The sequence below is a fragment of the Capricornis sumatraensis genome, chromosome 5 (genome assembly GCF_032405125.1).
Source record: "Capricornis sumatraensis isolate serow.1 chromosome 5, serow.2, whole genome shotgun sequence".
In the NCBI taxonomy this organism is placed as follows: domain Eukaryota; kingdom Metazoa; phylum Chordata; class Mammalia; order Artiodactyla; family Bovidae; genus Capricornis; species Capricornis sumatraensis.
The window spans coordinates 83,552,261-83,573,593 of NC_091073.1; the positions used below are offsets into that span (position 1 = coordinate 83,552,261).

Genomic DNA, 21,333 nt, shown 5'->3' on the forward strand with positions numbered 1-21,333 from the left:
GGGATCTTCCTTCTTCAGGGATCAAACCCACATCCCTTGCATTGGCAGGCAGATTCTTTACCCCTGAGCCACAAGGGAAGCCCATTTTGCACAAGATAGGTGGGACAGATTATGGGATTTGAAACTTATTCCATGGCAGTGGAAAGCTGCTAGGTTTCCCAACAAGGGGAGTGAGTAAGTAACTGCCATTTTAAGAGTTCAAGGCTTAAACTTATAGGGCATTAGACTTAGGTAGACTTTTAATCAACCAACAAATCAACCAACAAATCAACCAATTTGACCAACATCCTATGCTATGCCAAGCACTGTAGTAAGCGAGGCAGGGCTAAAGGAGATGAAAAGATGGATTTAAGAGTTATTTTGTAGAAAAAGGTAGAAACAACTTGCTGACTACTTAAAGGAAATTTTATTTTTGTTTATTTATTTGGCTGTGCTTGGTCTTAGATGTGGCATGCAGGATCCTAAGTTACAGCATGTGGGATCTAGTTCCCTGACCAGTGGTTGAACCAGGGACCTCTGCATTGGGAGTGCAGAGTCTTAGCCACTGGACCACCAGGGAAGCCCCTAAAGAGAATTTTAGAAGGGCATAATTTTATACTAAAGGAAAGTTGGAAATTGGAGTGATCAGGACAATTAGTATCCATGAGGGAAACAAAAACTTAGAGAGTTGGCTAGTATAAATACCAAGACAAAAGACATCACATTCTAATTGTTGTACATTCATGTTGACTTTGGACTTGCAGTCAGTTCCTCAGCACCAAGGTACAAGTTGATGCCAAGGGAGCTGATGAATTTTTTAAGGGAGCATAAAGACAGAAAAGAAATGGCCAACATGGAATTTCTCTCTGTAATGAACTTGTCTTTCTATGAACCAAAGGGCAAGAGAAAGAACATGTGAACCTTAAAAATAGAAGGGTCAGAGTGAAGAAGTGCTTTCTAAGGTGAAGCAGGATCATGTGGCTACATGAAAATCATCAAATGTTTTCATATATGTATCTTGTTTCCCTTCTTCCCCACTGTCTCTCTTAGTGCAGGCCACCCTCATCTTCTGCTTGGATCACTACAATATTCTTTTAACCCATCTCCACACGTTTGGTTCATCCTTTCAATCCACGGGGCTTCCTTGATATCTCAGTTGGTAAATAATCTGCCTACAATGCAGGAGAACCCGGTTTGATTCCTGGGTCAGGAAGATTCCCTGGAGAAGGGATAGGCTACCCACTCCAGTATTCTTGGTCTTCCCTTGTGGCTCAGCAGGTAAAGAATCGGCCTGCAATGCAGGAGACCTGGGTTCAACCCCTGGGTTGAGAAGATCCCCTGGAGAAGAGAAAGGCTACCCACTCCAGTATTCTGGTGTGGAGAATTCCATGGACTGTATAGACCATGGGGTCACAAAGAGTCAGACACAACTGAGTGACTTTCCCTTTCATTTTCAATCTGCCCCTATGGTTTTGGCCAATCCTGTTCAACCATTACTCTGGACTTCGTTTTTCTGTGGCTTCCCCTTCACTCTGTTGAATAAAACTAAAACTTCTTGGTGCAGAAGACACTTCGTGAGCAGATGCCTCATCTATGCCTCCTGCATTCACTTTTCCCCCACCCTTCCCTACCTCTGATACCCAACTACTGAACCTGTATCTCTTTTTCCTGATACCTGTTTGTGGTATAGCACAAGGAATCTGTTATTAATGATAAAATTCTGTAGTGTGTAAATGTTTTCCTTTATAATTAATAAGAATGCATTCAAAAATATCCTAATTCTATTAATGTCACCTTCTCTTGTTTGTATCCCAATGTGCTATGCTTTCTTAACTAGAGGGGAAAGGAGCGGGTTAAATTCTCAGTTCATGAAACTTGCCAGGCAGGGAAAGTTATCTGTCATGGGTTAAGATAGGAAAAAAGAGAGAACCACCGTTCTTAGATTAGATAACAAAATACTCAGTATTCCACCCATTGCAATTGTCGAACTTAATCATAATTATTTATCTATATTTATCTATCTATAGCTCCCATTGTTAGCTCATCAAGAGTAAACACTTATGACTTTTACCTCTGCATTGGAGAAGGATATGGCAATCCACTGCAGTATTCTTGCCTGGAGAATCCCATGGATCTAGGAGCCTGGTAGGCTACAGTCCATGGTGTTGCAAAGAGTTGGACATGACTTAGCAACTAAACAACAACAACAACTGGTACCTGAAATGCCTAATAAAAACAGAAGAGATTTTATTTTCCTACTGTCAAATGAAGTCAGCAATGATGGCGCTTCGCATGAAAACTGCCAGTGATGCCTTCTGAAAATGGGCAATACATTTCATGGGCTTGGCTGGGGATGGAGGAGAGAATGGGTGGTTAGTAAGTGGGATCAGCAGAAGCAGGGTGTCATGTCCATCATTTCGTCAATAAGTTCAGTTCAGTTCAGTTCAGTTCAGTTCAGTCGCTCAGTCATGTACGACTCTTTGCGAACCCATGAATCGCAGCACGCCAGGCCTCCCTGTCCATCACCATCTCCCAGAGTTCACTCAAACTCATGTCCATTAAGTCGGTGATGCCATCCAGCCATCTCATCCTCTGTCGTCCCCTTCTCCTCCTGCCCCCAATCCCTCCCAGCATCAAAGTCTTTTCCAATGAGTCAACTCTTTGCATAAGGTGGCCAAAGTACTGGAGTTTCAGCTTTAGCATCATTCCTTCCAAAGAAATCACAGGGTTGATCTCCTTCAGAATGGACTGGTTAGATCTCCTTGCAGTCCAAGGGACTCGCAAGAGTCTTCTCCAACACCACAGTTCAAAAGCATCAATTCTTTGGCGCTCAGCTTTCTTCATAATCCAACTCTCACATCCATACATGACTACTGGAAAAACCATAACCTTGACTAGATGGACCTTAGTTGGCAAAGTAATGTCTCTGCTTTTGAATATACTATCTGGTTGGTCATAACTTTTCTTCCAAGGAGTCTTTTAAGCGTCTTTTAATTTCATGGCTGCAGTCACCATCTGCAGTGATTTTGGAGCTCAAAAAAAATAAAGTCTGACACTGCTTCCACTGTTTCCCCATCTATTTCCCATGAAGTGATAGGACTGGATGCTATGATCTTCGTTTTCTGAATGTTGAGCTTTAAGTCAACTTTTTCACTTGCCTCTTTCACTTTCATCAAGAGGCTTTTTAGCTCCTCTTCACTTTCTGCCACAAGGGTGATGTCATCTGCATAGCTGAGGTTATTGATATTTCTCTTGGCAATCTTGATTCCAGCTTATGTTTCTTCCAGTCCAGTGTTTCTCATGATGTACTCTGCATATAAGTTAAATAAGTAGGGTGACAATATACAGCCTTGACGTACTCCTTTTCCTCTTTGGAACCAGTCTGTTGTTCCATATCCAGTTCTAACTGTTGCTTCCTGACCTGCATACAGATTTCTCAAGAGGCAGGTCAGGTGGTCTGGTATTCCCATCTCTTTCAGAATTTTCCACATTTTTTGTGATCCACACAGGCAAAGGCTTTGGCATAGTCAATAAAGCAGAAATAGATGTTTTTCTGGAACTCTCTTGCTTTTTCCATGATCCAGTGGATGTTGGCAATTTGATCTCTGGTTCTTCTGCCTTTTCTAAAACCAGCTTGAACATCAGGAAGTTCACGGTTCACGTATTGCTGAAGCCTGCCTTGGAGAATTTTGAGCATGACTTGACTAGCATGTGAGATGAGTGCAATTGTGCGGTAGTTTGAGCATTCTTTGTCATTGCCTTTCTTTGGGATTGGAATGAAAACTGACCTTTTGCAGTCCTGTGGTCACTGCTGAGTTTTCCAAATGTGCTGGCATATTGAGTGCAGCATTTTCACAGCATCATCTTCCAGGATTTGAAACAGCTCAACTGGAATTCCATCACCTCCACTAGCTTTGTTCTTAGTGATGCTTTCTAAGGCCCACTTGACTTCATATTCCAAGATGTCTGGCTCTAGATTAGTGATCACATCATCATGATTATCTGGGTCGTGAAGATCTTTTTTGTACAGTTCTTCTGTGTATTCTTGCCACCTCTTCTTAATATCTTCTGCTTCTGTTAGGTCCAACGCATTTCTGTCCTTTATTGAGCTCCTTTCATCTTTGCATGAAATGTTCCCTTGGTATCTCTAATTTTCTTGAAGAGATCTCTAGTCTTTCCCATTCTGTTGTTTTCCTCTATTTCTTTTCATTGATCACTGAAGAAGGCTCTCTTGTCTTTGTCAATTAAAGAAGGAGAAATATAGGACAGTGCATAGGAAAGAAAATATGTTCAAATGAATCTTTTTAGGCTTCCTCACTTCCCATTCCCTCCAGTCTGGCTCTTCTCTAAACCATTTCACAAAAATTGCTCTGGTGTAAGTTATTAATAAACTTTATTGTTGATTCCATGGTACATTCAAACGCTTACCTTCCTTGACTTCTTTGATGAGCATCAGCTTTCGACTTAGTAGGCCTGTACATCTTCTGGAAGTACTCTCTTTCCCTTCCTTCTGTGTCATCATTAACCTACTGATAAGATAGGATTTTCTTTCTGTTTTTTGAATCACTCCTGGGCTGGTGCCTTCTTCACCTGCATTCACTCTCACAAAGCATCGGAGATCAGGGCTTTGAACTGCCATAAAAGCTACATTCTGGCAATCGCATCCATTCCAATGACTTTGAATCCCACCTGTACATTAATGACTCCCTTCTCTCTAAAATAATTTTTTCAGTCCACTATATGTCCAGACATATTCACATAATCATCTCTTAAATACCTGAATCCACATTCAAAATTTTCTTTATATTTCTTTTCAAATCCCAGTACAATGGTACCTACTTGGCCAAGAAAGACAACTGAGAACCATAATTCTCCTCCTTCTTTTCCACCTTACCTCCACATCCAATTTTTAATCACGGCCTGTCAATACTACTTTAACAATTAATCTACCTTCTTCCCTTGTCTCCGCTAACACCACCAAGTTTAAACCTTCATCATCCCTCTCCTGGGGTGACTACAGATAATACCCACTGGGCTTTCAGTTTCCATTGTGTTTCAATTCATCTATGCACATCACACTTTGGGTCATATTTCTACTATACTCAAACCGTTCATACTTTGGGTTAAAAATGAAATTCAGACTTTCTGTTGGCCCAGTGGTTAAGACTCTGACCTTCCACTGCAGGGAGTATGGGTTCCATCTTTAGTCCGGGAACTAAGATCCACATGCCATGCAGACAAAAAGTTTTGATATAAATAAATAAAATTAGGTCTTTAAAAAGTGAATCAAAAATAAATAGATAAAATTTAAAAATTAGAATTAAATGTTAAAATATTTTTTAAAAAATGGAATTCCTCCAGGTGGCCAACAGGGCCTTGCAAGATCTGACCACTGCTTGTTTCTCTAGCCCTACTGTAGGCCACTCTTACCGATGCATGCTCATATGCTCAGCCCATGGGTCTCTTTATTCCATACTCTAAATTCCTTCCTGCCTGAAAGCCTTGGAGATGTGATTTCCTTACCCTAGGATCCTCCCCACATCCTTACCAACTCCTCTGTCCATAGGATTATCCGGCAAGAATACTAGAGTAGGTTGCCATGCCCTCTTCCATGGGATTTTCCAACCCAAGGATCAAACCCACATCTCCTGAGGCTCCTGCATTGGCAGGTAGATTCTTTACTGCTGAACCACCTGGGAAGCCCCATACACAGACTATGAGCTTACAGATGAGAAAGCAGGGAAAAAGAAACGTTGATTAACTGGCCCCAAAGACACAGAGCTGGGTAGAAGAGAAACTGGGATTCCAGTCCAGGCTATCTGGCTCCAGAGCCTTCATACTTAAGCACTATTTAATTTAGAATTTCCCAGTTGATGAGCTACACATGAACTACAGAGGTGCCACCAGACATCAGTTCATTTGGCCATGAGGCAGCCAGACTGGTGCCCTCAGGCTGTGAGTAGCTTTGTCCAGGGCTCTTGAGAGTGTGGCAGAGCCAGTCTGATGTCATACTCCTGTCCCATAGTGGGAGTGAGGAGGTCTAACTTGGGCTGGACCACATGCTGACACCCTGATCCTTGATGTTCATCTCAGTAGCAGCTGCAGAGGGCATCACTCTGCATTGCAGACAAGGTGCTCCAGGAGCTGCCAGGTACACCAGGGGATGGCCAGCAGCCCAAGATGCTGAGGGTTGAGTGGCAGGGCTGCAGAGGAGGTCAGGCAGGAAGCTCTATCTGCATCTAAGTGAATACATTTGTCCAGTGGTGGCTGCCATCACCATCCTTTCAGGCACCTCAGATGGCTACAAGGTGGCCCCGTGACACCCCATGTGCCTTGTGCTAACTCAAGTTTTGTCAGTGTTCTAAAATGCTTTATTACCAAGGGCTCACCTGCTTTGGAAATCCATTCTCACTTTCACCTTTGTCTGTGAAACAAAAAGGAGCCCTCTTAGATATCTTAATGCAATTTCAACTTTCATACCTTTTTGAATGGTTGTAAAATAAAAGATCTAAAAATGTCTTATGACCTGTTGATGTGAACAAATTTTCTGTTGATGGTCACTATCAGGACTCCAAAGAAGTGCACATGAAAAGTTCCTGAGTAGAGGGCCTTGCAGACATCTGCAACACAAAATCAGTTATTAAAAAGTTATCTTGGTGGAAGCAACATCAAGTTTTTCACCCCCCAAAAAAATGTTGAAAAGATTTTAGAACTTTTTATATAGATTCTCTGCAAATATCTTCTTAATACTTTTCATTTTTCCAGTCATAATTACATAATATAAACAAAACATAAGTAATTTTCATCAAGCATCATATACATACCCCCAAATTTTATCGAGCTAATGGTCACTTCTTGTGTGTATACAATGAGAAGACTGAAGACCCTCTGTCTGCACTATGTTCTACGTGAAGGGTGTTCACTTTGTGATGCACTGACTTCCTAGTTAAGGCCCTAGTCAACCATACTAGAGAAGTTGAAGTTAGTTCTGAAGTCCTCATATGCTCTCTTGCCTTCTTCTCTGTGTAGTGGTTAAGAGCTAAGGCTCTGGAACCAGTATGCCTGATGTAAATCCCAGCTTTGCCACTTAATTGCTGTGTGGCACTAAATCGGCAACCTTACCTCTCTGTTTTATCATGAAAAGGGCATCATACTAGCAATTGCCATATAATTGAGGTAATACAGATAAACAGCTCAGAGGGATGCAAAGCATATATTAATAGTCAACATCCCAGAAATGCCAGCTGTGTTTCTTGCTCTCTTCCACGTTCTCCTCTCTGCCCCGCCTTATCCTGCCTTTGCCTGGCTGAAAGTGGGAGTGAAAGTGAAGTCGTTCAGCAGAGTCCAACTCTTTGGGACCCCATGGATTATAGCTCGCCAGGCTCCTCCATCCATGGGATATACCAGGCAAGAGTACTGGAATGGGTTGCCTTTTCCTTCTCCAGAGGATCTTCCCTACCCAGGGATCAAACCCGGGTCTCCTGCATTATAGGCAGACGCTTTACTGTTTGAGCCGCCAGGAAAGTCTTTGCCTGGGTGAGTCGTACTCAACCTTACGTATGACCTCAGCTGACATGTCATTTTCTCTGGCTAGCCTTCCCTGTCCACCCTAGCCTAGGTTACCACTCTTTTAGGAGCTCATGGAGCCCACAGAATCACCCCCATCATAATACTTAGCAAGGTCCATGGTAATATTCATTGTCTTGTCTATTGCCTACCCCGCCTCATAAGAGCAAGGTCCTTCGGAGTAGCAACTGTTGCATTAGCTTGTGAATTCCCAGTGCCTACCACGAGATCTAGTACCCAAAAGCCAGTTAATGAATGAACGCCCAATGGAAGAATCCCATTTTGTGCTGTTTCATAGCTATGACTCCAGAAGACAGGAAGAAGATAGGTGACTTTTCTAACAGATATTTAGAACTCTGATGACAAAGCTAAGTATCCATATTTTCTTCCTCATTCTCTCAGTCCCAACTTCCCATTTAGCCTTCATGTTGAGGAAAATAGTATCCATCATTTTTTCCATGAAAACTCATCCAGCTGCCCTTTTGTGATGTTCTGTCTCCTCCAGAATTGTCCATGGGTCAGAAGAAACCTTGAGAACTTTGGTGTTGGGCACAGGCTGGGCTATACCTCAGTGGAAGTTTTTTGATGCCCACGCAACAGATGGGGCATCTGTTACGAGTGTCATTGGTCCAGCTGCGTGGAGGTCAGTTAAACTGGGCTATGAGTCAAGGCTTTAAAAAGGGTAGCAAGGGCTGGACCAAATCTCTCAGCATGGTGATGACTCCCAGATGACAGCTGCAGAAAGTTCTGGACTCAGATGTGTTCAGCAAATTGGAGTCCTGCTGCCTTAATGTAGTATATGTTCGCCACAACTTTCCTGTTCACAAGTCACCCAAGTTCAAATATCTGTTGTTTCCTACACTTGGACTCTGGACTCCTGAATATGTCAGGGTTTTTGTTTGCAGTTTGTTGGGACTGTTTTGTTTTTATTTTCAGGAGTGAAAATAGCAATGGTAAAACAAGTGGTCGGCAGGACAGAGAAGACTGGCTTTCCAACCAGAACACTGATTTTCACAAATGGGTCATGTATGATCCTTACATACTTCAGTGGGGTAACTGAGAAAAAAAAGGAAATAAATGGAAGGAAGGAAACTCACTAAAAAAAAAAGTATGTGTGTGTGTGTGCATGTGTGTGTACTTGTATAAGAGTTAAAAGAGCAAAAAGCAAGAAAGGGCTTTAACATTTATTCAGCAACTGTTATCTCACTCAGGCCTCAAAGCCACCCTATGAAATAGGTGGGGATCCCTGCATTTCCAGACAAAGACACAGAAAAGTTAAGTAACAATCCCAAGTACATTTTAAAAGAACATCTTTTATCTATTTGATTGTTTATATTTATTTTGCATTAAAAATGTAATATAATTTTTAAAGGTCACTTTCCATTTTCAGTTAGTACAGAATTTTGGCTCCGTTCCCTATTTTGTACAATACATCCTTGAGCCAATAATGTGTAACTCCCACTTTCCCGTCCTTATATTGCCCTTCCCTCCTTCCCTCTTCCCACCGGGAACCACTGTATGTTCTCTATATCTGTGAGTATTCTTTCTTGTTGTATACACTAGTTTCTTGTATTTTTTAGATTCCACATATAAGTTAGATCATAAGCTACTTGTCTTTCTGTGTCTGACTTTTTTCACTTAGCATAATACCTTCCAAGACCATCTGCGGACTGCTGCAAATGGCAAAATTTTCACTCTTTTTTGTGGCTGAGTAATATTCCATTGTGTGCATGTGCGTGTGAGTGTGTGTGTGTGTGTGTGTGTGTGTGTGTGTGTGTGTGTGTATACACCACATCTTCTTTACCCATTCATCTGTTGGTGGACACCAGTTTCTTCCTCATCTTGGCAATGGTAAACATGGTACAGTGAACACTGGGGTGTATATATCTTTTTGAATTAGAGTTTTCTTCTTTTGAGAGGGGGATATATACCCAGGAGTGGAACTGCTGGGTCATTTGGTAGTTCTAGTTGTTGTTTGGAGAACTCCATACCATTTTCCACAATGGCTGCACCAAATTGAAAGAACGTCTTTTTAACTTGAACCCTCAACCCCTTTTCCCCCAATAAGACAAGTTAGCAAACACAGCCAAATTTGGCTCTCTACCTGTTTTGGTACAACTGCAAGCTAAGAAGGGCTTTATCTTTTTAAATGGTTGGGAAAAAATCAAAAGAAGAATAGCACTTTGTGACACATGAAAATAATAAAAACTATATGAGACTCAAATGTCAGCATCCATAAATAGATTTACTGGAACACAGTCCCACCCATTCTTTTATTGTTGTCTCTGGCTGCAGAGTAGAAAAGTTATGCAGACTGTGTGGCCTGAGAAGTCTAAAATATTTACTATCTGATCTTTTACAAAAAAAGGTTTGCCAGCCCCTGTTCTCAGGGCATGATTTTGAAAGTCTGTAGTTATTTAGGAAAGTTGATTAAGAAGCAGAAAAAGGAATCACTTGGTCCCTTAAAAATATTCTTCTTAATGCAGAAGGGTAACAGAATTATGAAACAGATGTCAAATTAATATTTTATGATAATAAAAATACTAATATTAGGTGACATGGATGATAAAATAGCTTTTCCATCTCCTCTGTGTTTCCATCCTCATATGCTTCCCCTTTTCTCATCGATATCTGCATGTTTGATTTTGCAGAGTGTCGCTGGGGATGAACATAGCAGAGGGGAAAGATGGAGTTGTGATTCTGGCTCTTCTCCTAACTACATTAATCAAATCACTTAATCATCTTTGATTTAAATTTCCTTATCTCCAAATTGTGGGCTGGACAAGATAATCCCGAAGGTCTCCTACAGTCATAAAATGATGGGCCTCTGTGACTTAGAACATAATTTTAAAATGTTAACTGATCACTGAGGTTTATAGCAGTTATGACTTTGCATTTATGGTAGATCAGTGGCCATATTTATGATTTATTTGACTCCAAATCCTTAGTCAGTATCTCAGCTCCCAATTACGGCATTGTCCCTCTAGGAAAATATGAGCAACTTTATGATGATTTGATTCTCAAGATTTCCAGGGATGCATTGAGAGAAAAACTGTAGAAGCTTTTATCGTTCTATAGTTTATTACCAGTTTGAGATTTGAGGGTCTTTTGGAAAAGACTAATATGTACACTGGCAGAAGTTTTAAATGGGCACTTATTTTTTTAGTTAAATAATATACTTCTAGTAATTGATGACAAGAATGTTGAGTCATTTTTCCAGAGTGTTCCATCTATTGACCTATATGTGGATCTAGATATTGAAACAAAAACACATTGTGTCTCTCAGATGAATATTTCAGAGCTCTGGGTCTATTCTGACTGATGGTCAGTTAGGAAGGTTCAGAAGTACAACTGTAATCCTATCGATGGCAAGTTCTCATTTAGATCTGTATTGCCGCTGTGTTGTTCCTTTCCTTTAGCCAGAGTGGTCATAATTACAGACCAGTCTGTCAAGAGAAACTTCTATAGGAAGTCTGCCCAGAGCTGGGGCTCCAGATTGGAACATGTTATACCTGTTTTCCCTGGGGAAACAGTTGAGCTGCACGGTAGAAGTGTTCTGTAGCCTTTGCCCAATGCAATGTCAACAATTTTTAACCCCATTCTAATACTTGAGTTTCATAACAACCAATCATAAAATTAAGTGTCAGGTCACTGCAACAAATTTCAGTGGAAACAATGAAGATGCAGAAATCTGGCAACAAGCTGAAAAGAAATGGAATATTCTGCATTCTTTCTTTCTGTAATGTCATTTGCTTCGTTCCCCTGCTGAGATCTAAGGATGTCTGTAGTTGGATGAGACGTGTAGCCTCCCAATACATTAGGTGATGATTATGCAAGATCACGGTTAGACGTTCTTAATCAAGAAGTAGTCTGGAAACTCGCACCAAGTAGTACACATCAGTCCTGGGGGACTTTGTTTGCAAGCTAGAACTGCCACCAGCCCCGTGCAGCTGGGGGGATAGAGGAAGGACATCAAACTTCAATTCAGTGGTTGCAGAATGCAGTTTATGAGGAGATGAGCCCAAGGTCCTTCTACTCCACTGTCTTGTCCCAACAGGAGTATGCAGGTTAGAATGTTCATTCTCTCCCTTCTACCAACCACCTCTAAATTCTTTGTCAATGATCCCTGCAAAACAAAACAACATTAGCCACTGCACTAACCCCTAAATTTGAAAAAATAAAAAAAATCAGACATTAAGCCTGCCCTCTGTAAAACCAACTTAACCAAATCAGTCAAAATGTATGATGCAAATAATTTTAGATTATACTAGACTGTACTTAGACTATATTAAAGAAAATAATAGCATATAAGTCATTGGCCGAAGAAATCAATATCCCAAATTCCCAAATGAGTCTTTCTGTTAATATTTCAAATCCAACTTTTTTGTTTTTACAATTATATGCCTGGGATAGACCAAATTCTAAGCAATAAACCTGGTCAAGACTACAGTGACCTCAAAAAAGGTACTACTGTATTTTTAAAAGGGAGGGAGGGAAGATATGGCTCAAATTTGTCCACTCTCCTCACCCCAACTCCATGTTTATAAATCTAGTATCCTCTATTTCACTCTTATTACCACACACACTTCAAACTTGAAATATCACAGTAGAGGAGTGTGAAAAAGTTGGCTTAAAGATCAACATTCAGAAAATGAAGATCATGGCATCCGGTCCCATTACTTCATGGCAAATAGATGGGGAAACAATGGAAACAGTGACAGACTATTTGGGGGGGGCTCCAAAATCACTGCAGATGGTGACTGCAGCCATGAAATTGAAAGACACTTACTCCTTGGAAGGAAAGCTATGACCAAGGTAGGCAGCATATTAAAAAGCAGAGACATTACTTTGTCAACAAAGGTCTGTCTAGTCAAGGCTATGGTTTTTCCAGTAGTCATGTATGGATATGAGAGTTGGACTATAAAGAAAACTGAGCGCAGAAGAATTGATGCTTTTGACTTGTGTTGGCAAAGACTCTTGAGAGTCCCTCGGATTGCAAGGAGATCCAACCAGGCAATCCTAAATGAGATCAGTCCTGGGTGTTCATTGGAAGGACATGTTGAAGCTGAAGCTCCAATATTTTGGCCACCTGATGCGAAGAGCTGACTCATTTGAAAAGGCCCTGATGTTGGGAAAGATTGAAGGCAGGAGGAAAAGGTGATGACAGAGGATGAGATGGTTGGATTGCATCACCGACTCGATGGACATGAATTTGGGTAGGCTCCTGGAGTTGGTGATGAATAGGGAGGCCTGGCGTGCTGCTGTTCATGGGGTTGCAAAGAGTCGGACAAGACTAAGTGACTGAACTGAACATATTCACACTTTATCATTGCCTCCCACAGCTCCCCTTATCTCTACCATCACAAGCCCTTCAATCATGTACCTTACATGAAGTTAGTGCCATCATCTCATTATCGTTATGAGGAAGTGGCAATCAGGCTACATTCTCCTCACTCGCTACAAAGCAAATCAATCACCAAGTCCTAATTCCTACATCTAGGTTTATTGGGTTCATCCCATGGGATTTTTCAAATGCATCTGAGATAGACAGTCATCCCCTCTCCAGGATCTGAAGCCACAAGTGGTAATCTTTCTTCTCTTCCCATCTGAGGTCACGTGTTCTACCCTGTGATTGGAGAAACCCTGTTCTCAGCAAGACACTCTGGCCAAAGCACAAACAAACTTAGAGATAAGAGATGCTCTGAAGGTCATCTGCTTTATTTCTTCCTGGAGATTGCACTTCCGGATGTCTTACCCTTTTTGATTTAAGCCATTGGACTGTCTTATAATCTATCTCTTCTCATGGCGTTCTATATACTTATCAACTATCTAACTATACCTATCAACTGTCTGTCACATATCTTCTATCTGTCCACCTATCATCTATCTGTCTATCTTTCATCTATCTGTTTTACTTATTTAAGACATGTTTATTGAGTTCATACGCTGGAATTACTCTAAGTGTCTTTTTAGAAAGTCAGGGAAAGAAATCAAGTTGAGTGCCTCTGTGTCAGACAGCAAATAAATATTATGTTATTGAGTTTCCTAAATAAAGTCTAAGGATTCCATTTAACCTCTAGGAAGCTGCAGATCAGAGTTGAGTAGTTTGCCCAAAAACACCTGGCCAAGAAAAGACAGAACTAACATTGACTTTGATTCTTTGAGCCTAAGCTTTGCCACCAATACCAAACAAGTTTAAGTGTAAGACAGCTTCCATATTGACTTGATAGCAAATACATTGACTTGATGGCAAGTAGGTGGACTAAATTCTTTCCTGCTATTACTTCTATAACTGGAATCTTGTGGCGATGAGATAAGAATGGGAAAGCCCAGTCTATGATAAGCCAGTAGACCCTTTGTGAAAGCTCTTGGAAAGCACGCTGGAGCTAAGGGTTATGATTCCAGGACATGAATCATTTTCCTTGGGAAACATTGGTGTCTGTGCCCATTCCTGCACAGCATGGTATAATTGACAATACAAAATAAAGGGTTAGTTTCTCAAAACCTTGAAACCTGTCCTTAACAGAATCTTTATTGTGAAAGGTGTCTTGTCCAAGCTGATCGATTTGGGTTTGCGAGACTTGTTGTTCAGTCGCTAAGTCATGTCTGACTCTTTTGTGACCCCATGAACTGTAAGCCCGCCAGGCTCCTAGGTCCATGGGATTTTCTAGGCAAGAATACTGGAGTGGGTTACCATTTCCTTCCCCAAGGGATCTTTCTGACTCAGGGATCTAACCCACATCTCCTACATTAGCAGGCGGATTCTTTACTACTGAGCCACCAGGGAAGCCCTTGAGAAAAATATAGGAATTTAATAACTTCCCAGGTCTCTCTTATTTGGGCCAGCTTGAATGAATTCTTCATGGCCTGGCTCCTTCTTTGGGAGACTAACCATGATGCCTATCTCCCCAGCATCTTTCCAATCAACATTGTGATTATTTAATAACTGTAAAAAGAAAGGTGTTTTATTCCGGCTTTCTGATGCAACCTTCTGATAAGACCAGAATCTGGATAATCCAGACTAACTAACCACTTTTTGCCTTATTGCCTGACCCATATAAAGATAATTTACTCAATTCTCCACTTCATCTGTGTGTGTAGATGAAATCTGACCGCAGAAGTGCAAGCACTGTTAATTCAAGTTAACAAGCAACTAAGACTGTGGTGCATTGGTATTTCAGGCTCAAACTTGATTTTATTTTACAGCCTTCATACAAATGTGCTTGTTGGCGTGCCTCTCTTTGAAATGTGCTCCACAGATAGATACCACATGTAACCTTGTATATTTCTGTTCTAAAACATATCTAATACTGGTGGAGCTTAAGAAGTGGGCAGAATGAATATTTTTTATTCGGTATATCAAATGGTAAGTAAGGAGAGCATATGTTTCTCTCCATGGTATCTTGGGAACCAAAGAAATATGTAGAATCAATGCTTTCAAATGTGATGTGAAACTCTAAGGAAAGAAAAATAAATGGAGTGTGTGGTTCTTAATTCATGTAGGAGTAAAATTATGAGCTAAGCATAAAAGCATACTTCATTATAATAACATGCCTTTAAACCAGTATCTTGAAAACTTTCTTGACATCACCTAAGGTTGAAGGATTAATTTCCTGGATCAAGTGGAATATAAGCAAAACCAACACTAACCTTCTGTCCTGGAACCTGGCAAGTTTTGCCTACCCTCCAGCCTTCAGCCATGCTCCTTCCTTGGCCTTCCTCTGCCTGGACCATGCTGCCAGACTCAGCACTCCTCTGCATCCTTGGATCTCAGCCCCGTCACTCCTCAAAGAGGCCCCCCATGACTCCTCCCTTTACGGCAGGTTCCCCACCCTGATATCTGTCCCATACCACCCTGCTCTTGTCCTTCATGGTCCCCTCCATGAGGACAAAGAAATGTGACTGCGGGCTCATCGCCATATGCCCAGTGGCTTGGGCAGCCTGTCACATAGCACATGCTCAGTGCATGTTTGTTGAATGAGTAAATGACTGAACAGAGAATCAGTCAGAGTCCCTCAGGTGTAAGCAGTGCAAACCAGCAAAGAAACCTCACCTTTTCACGGAGGCTTGCCTGCAGAGTCATCCTGCAGGCCAGGCCTGTTGATGGGTTTATATAAAGAAAAACCTAGAGTAGCAAGGGCCAGGTGCTATGGATCTTTGTTGGTTTTGAATCACATGGTGGTAAGTGATTTATAAACAGTTGTGGGAATGGCAGATTAGCAAGTTACTTGGAACTGGTGGATTGTTTTTTGGGGGGAGAAATTTTTCTCCCAAGAGCCCTTTGTTACTCTTAAAAGTACTTTTGTGACTTTGTATATTTTAGTAAAAAGAAATGTTTAAGACAAGTCACACTTTTATAGGTTAGGTAGAACAGAGGTTTGAGCATTCGTAGAAAGAGGGACCTCTTAAACCTCTGCCTTACAAGTGTCTTCCTTGCTGCTAAGTCGCTTCAGTCGTGTCCGACTCTGTGCGACCCCATAGTCGGCAGCCCACAGGTTCCCCCGTCCCTGGGATTCTCCAGGCAAGAGTACTGGAGTGGGTTGCCATTTCCTTCTCCAATGCATGAAAGTGAAAAGTGAAAGTGAAGTCGCTCAGTTGTGTCCGACTCTTAGCGACCCCATGGACTGCAGCCTACCAGGCTCCTCTGTCCATGGGATTTTTCAGGTAAGAGTACTAGAGTGGGGTGCCATTGCCTTCTCCTAGTGTCTTCCTTACTGAGTGTGAAAAAGCTGTGAACAGTAACATGGAGCTGGCATAAAAAGTAGGAACAAAGGAAATTTGCTTTTCTAGGCATTTCTTAATCCAGTCGAAAGGCCCAGCCCTTTATAATCCACAATCTCATTTCCTTCTCACAAAAACTCTGGGAGATGAATATCATTGTTTTCAATTTACAGATGGGCAAACTGAGTGAGTTGACTTGGCAAAGCTACAAAGCTAGTGATGGTGGAATTACATCCAGGTCTGCTCTGTCTTGTATGGTTCCGACTAATAGGAAAGCCCCAAAGAAGTGAGACTGTTAGTTTTAGTTATAGAAAGTCAAACAATACGTTTCCGGTTACGCATAGGCAGAGAGAGAGACAGTCCTACCTTCTACCTTCTGTATAGAACTGTGCTTTCCTCCTCAGCCACAATGGACCCTGGAAGAGCCAATGAAAGTGGAGTTACAATAACAAAGGCATAAAAGTAATCTCTGGCTCTGAGCTCTCAGCTTCTGGGCTAACGGGACAGAGAGCTTCTATATTCTTCACATCCCCTGCTAGGCTCTCTGAGGCCCCACACTCTTTCTGGTTCATGAACATTCTCCCATGGCCACCATAAGCTCTGCTCTAACAGTTCTGCTAGCTCAGTTGGTAAAGAATCTGCCTGCAGTGTACGGGTTTGATCTCTGGATCGGGAAGATCCCCTGGAGAAGGAAATGGCAAACCACTCTAGTGTTCTTGACTGGAAAATTCCAAGGACAGAGAAGCCTGGTGGGCTACAGTCCATGGAGTCGCAAGAGTAGGACACGTCTTAACAACTACACCATCACAACAGCTCTTTCTGCTCCTGGCTGGCCTTGCTTCTGTTTTGGGAGTCAGATCCCATTGTTCTCCTCATCACCACTCATAGTTTTTTAGAAATATTTATTTGATTAATTTATTTATGTTGTGTCGGGTCTTTGTTGCTGCATGTGGGATCTTTAGCTGTGGCATGCAGAATCTAGTTCCCTGACCAGGGATGGAACCCAGGCCTCCTGCATTGCAAGCGCAGAGTCTCAGCCACTGGACTACTGGGGAAGTCGCCATCATCAACTCATGTTAACCTCTTCCTTGGATCTCAGAGCTCCTCCTCTGAACTCCACAGTTATTGAGGTGGGGGAAGTCCCTCTTTCTATGAGTACAATACTTCCCAAACATATGACCACTACTTCTCATCTTTTCTTGAAATATCCCAATTCTTTATTACATTCTCAGGTGTGTGGTCTTGATTTTCTGTTTTTTATGGAGCAAATACAGAAACCATTATTCACCAAAACTCCTCCTCATAGAAATTTCTCATACTTGTTTGGAGGAAAACACACTGATAAGTTGCTGGGTGTGTATGTGAAAGATTAGGGTGAAAGACTATAATGGTAAGATGAGCTCCTGAGCTGTATGGATGTTTAAAGCCACTTTCTAAGAGAGGTGGATCCTGGAATCTCTCAGGACACCCCATTTAGAAGTGCAGAAGTGGATTGTTCTAAGAAAAGGAAAATCTGTGGGCTGGGCACTGAACAGGAGAAGATAAAATAGTGTAGCAGGAGTACAGTCAGAGACAAACGAAAGACAGAAAGTTTAGAGGAAGATGTTGGAGGTATTTTCTATGATATGTTTGATGTTGCATCCCCTCCTTTGCAGCCTGTTTATAAAAAAGATTCAGTAAAACCCACAATTTGTGTCAGTGAATTATTTAAGGGCAGAAAGCAGCAAATTCAAAATGTTTTCAGGAATGAGACAGATGATGCAAACATGTGTAGCTGCAAGTTTATAAGGCAATGGGGGAGGTGTAGGGGCTGTGGCAGAATGAAGAGTCCAGGACAAAATGTACGTATGCCCAGTTAATAATAGATGTCGATAGACAACGTGTCCCATGAGCCACTGCTTGTTACCTTAACTCTACGGAAACTCAAAAAGTGCTGGGCAGGACTTCCCTGGTGGTCCAGTGGTTAAGAGTCTGAGCTTCTAGTGCAGAGGGTGTGGGTTCAGTTCCTGGTTGAGGAACTAAGGGTCCACATATGGCTTGGTGCAGCTGGAAAAAAAAAAAAAAAAGTCCTGAGCTTTGCTTCCAGGTAGTTCGGAGCAGAAGACAAAGGTAGCAGAGCAGATCCTGGGCAAAGAAATAGAAAAGGCAAGTGAAATCAGGGTGTCACATGAATCTCCTCCTAGGAAAGGAAGAAACAGACTTCAAGAAACAGATGCTGGTCACTACACTGCTTTGTTTGAGGCAGAGAAAAACTTGTTTTATTTTTGAAAGAGAGGGAGGGAGAAAAACTCACCCCTGAGCTACCCAAACCATCAGTGAAATCTACAAGGTCACCCCTTGCCTGCTGTGGGTGGGTTTCCTGTGGATCAGGCAGGGCTTTGAGGATGGAGTAAGGGGTGGTGTCACGCAGCATCCACAGGGGGTCTCTGAACTTGTTGAGATCCAAAGGGAGGGCTTTAGGTCTTCCCAACTTGTGGTATTGGCTGAGGTCCAAGCCAATTATAGCAACATCTCCAAGGTGAAGAGGGAAGCAGCCCACATCTGGGTTACATTTATAATCCCAATGTTCCAGGAAGATGCAAGAATAAGTTATGCGGGTGCTGAGTGAGAGACCCTCCAGAGGGCACCTATGTGATGCACTTTACAACATTCTCCCTCTTGGCAAGTGGCCAGTCAGTGTGGGGAAGCTTGGGCTGTCCACTCTGGGCCAACTCAGGGAGGGTTTCCTTTCCTGGGGCTCTCCCTGGACATGAGTGTGGCTGGTGGGTCTGCCTGGACCCTCAGTACTTCCCTGCCCCTACACACACACTGGTAGGTGCAAGGCATGCAGAAACATGATGTCCAGAAAATGCGAGGAGGCAGCAGGAAACCCAAAGGGCTCAAAGTTGCCCTTAGGCCATCAAATCTGTTCAGTCTAGGAGTTGGCTGTCATGGCCCTAGGGGAGAATCCAGAAGACAGCACTTTAGGAAGCTAGGTGACAGAGGAGGAAAGGGGAGGGAGAGACAAAGATGAGCTGGGTGACCTTGGGATCTAAAACTCTGATTCTTGCTCTATCTCTTTTACCTCCTTCCAGGGGCCAAGTTTCCCCCCTCCTCAAACTCACATGAGATTGCCCAAGTCAGAGCTTCCTAGTTGGGAGGTAGGTCTGCCTTTTCCATTTGCTTCCACTTGGAGTGTGTGTGTGTGTATGTGCTGGGCAGGGGTGGGTGGGGAGGCAGGTCAGTTGAGGGGAGCATGGTTGGATAGAAAAACACTTACTGTCTTTGCAGTCTGGTTCTCAAATGCAGCCCATATAGTATTTCCATTCCCACCATTTTTCAAAGTGGTGAGAATTCTTAACTGGCACCTACAAACGTCTGAAAGACATACAGACAGATGTTAAAGATCCTAGTTTCAGCATTAGGCTGTGTTCTCTACTGAATTCAGAAACATTTGGAAATGTTGGATGGATGGGTTATGTTGCCTGCAAGGAGTCTATTTGCATGCCAGACTGAGAAGCCTCCTGCGAAATAACTCACCGTAAGTGTAGACAGTATGCGGCAGATAGGCTTGGGCCAACAGTGAACCAACACTGGTGAATGAGTCGGTAGGTGGGTAGGTGGATGGATGGATGGATATACGGGTGAATGCATGCACATGGGGATATGAAGGCAGAGAGTTGCACTTTCATTATGAGAATTTATTGAGTCTGGGGATGAAAAAGGTATGAATCCTTGAGCTATTTTCAGAAAAGGGAATTGGTAGGATCTTCATGTTGTTGTTGTTCAGTGGCTAAGTTGTATCTGACTCTTTTGCAACCCCATGGACTGTAGCCCACCAGCCTCCTCTGTCCATGGAATTTCTTAGGCAAAAATACTTGAGTGGGTTGCCACTTCCTTCTGCAGGGGATTGTTCCAAGGCAGGCAAATTCTCTACCAATGAGCCACCAAGGAAGTCCAGGATATTCATATATGAGGACAAAATATGAAGAGACTTGTGATCAAGTATAACTTCAAAAAACAAGAAAATCTTTCTCCTCACACAGATATGGGATGTACTGACTTCAGAGTACTGAGGACGCCCCAGAAGATGGTGTCCTGAAGGCATCACCTCCCAGTAGGCAGCCCTACATTGGGCAACTGAAGCAGAGGTGAGAGTCCTGCATATACAGAAAGGGAGCGGGGCAAAAGGTGACAGTCTCACATTTACAGGAAAGGAGGAAGAATATGGTGGCTATCATGTTGGGCTTTATAGAGGACTTGTGCTGTTTACCTGGCATGCAACTATGCCTCTGGCCACTGCCCTTGGCAGCCTAAAAAAAAAAAAAAAGAGCTGTATCATGAAATGTGCATAAAGCCTAGCTGAAAGATGGAAAATAGGACTCAGCTGACATTGTTTGGGCCTCTAGGTCCTGCCTTACTTGAACTCTACTTACACACTCCTGGACTTTTCAGTCAACAAAACACCCACCTCCCCTTTAACTTAAGCCAATCTGAGTTGGAATTTTGTTACTTGCAGCTGGGAGCTTATCAGTACACAGGAACTTGTACTTGGAATTTCCCAATAATTAATTACTGTGAAGAGAGATGAAAGAGCTATAGTAGCGAGAGCAAGAACAGTCATTATGGATAAGCACATGTGACAGGGCAAAAAAGTAGAGTACACTTCCTTGGTGGTTCAGTGGTTAGGAATCCACCTGCCAATGCAGGGGATATGGGTTTGATCCCTGGTCCGGGGGCACCTGCCGTGTGGCCTGAGGGCCGCAGCCACTGAGCCTGTGCTCTGCAACAAGAGAAGTCACTGCAATGAGAAAGCAGCCCATGGACTGGAACTAGAGAAAGTCCACACACAGCAACAAAAACCCACTGTAGCCAAAAAAAAAAAAACAAAAAAAAACCAGAGGAGCATGCAAAGTTTGTTCTCAGTTTCATTCTTTGTCCTCTCAGTTGCAGATCTTTTATCCTGCTTTGTTGTTTTCAGTATTTTTATGGATTGAATTGTGTTCCCCCCCCCTCAAAGATATATTACAGCTGTAACTCCTGGAGTCTCAGAATGTGATCTGATTTGGAAACGGGGTTGTTGCTGAT

General features: G+C 42.4%; 1 non-coding gene across 1 annotated transcript; it reads right to left on the reverse strand.

Annotated features, from left to right (window-relative positions):
• Nucleotides 1–486: 486 nt before the first annotated feature.
• On the reverse strand, nucleotides 487–559 carry TRNAG-CCC (transfer RNA glycine (anticodon CCC)). Its single transcript has one exon. It is a non-coding gene; the product is annotated as a tRNA-Gly (tRNA).
• Between the last annotated feature and the right edge of the window lie 20,774 nt (nucleotides 560–21,333).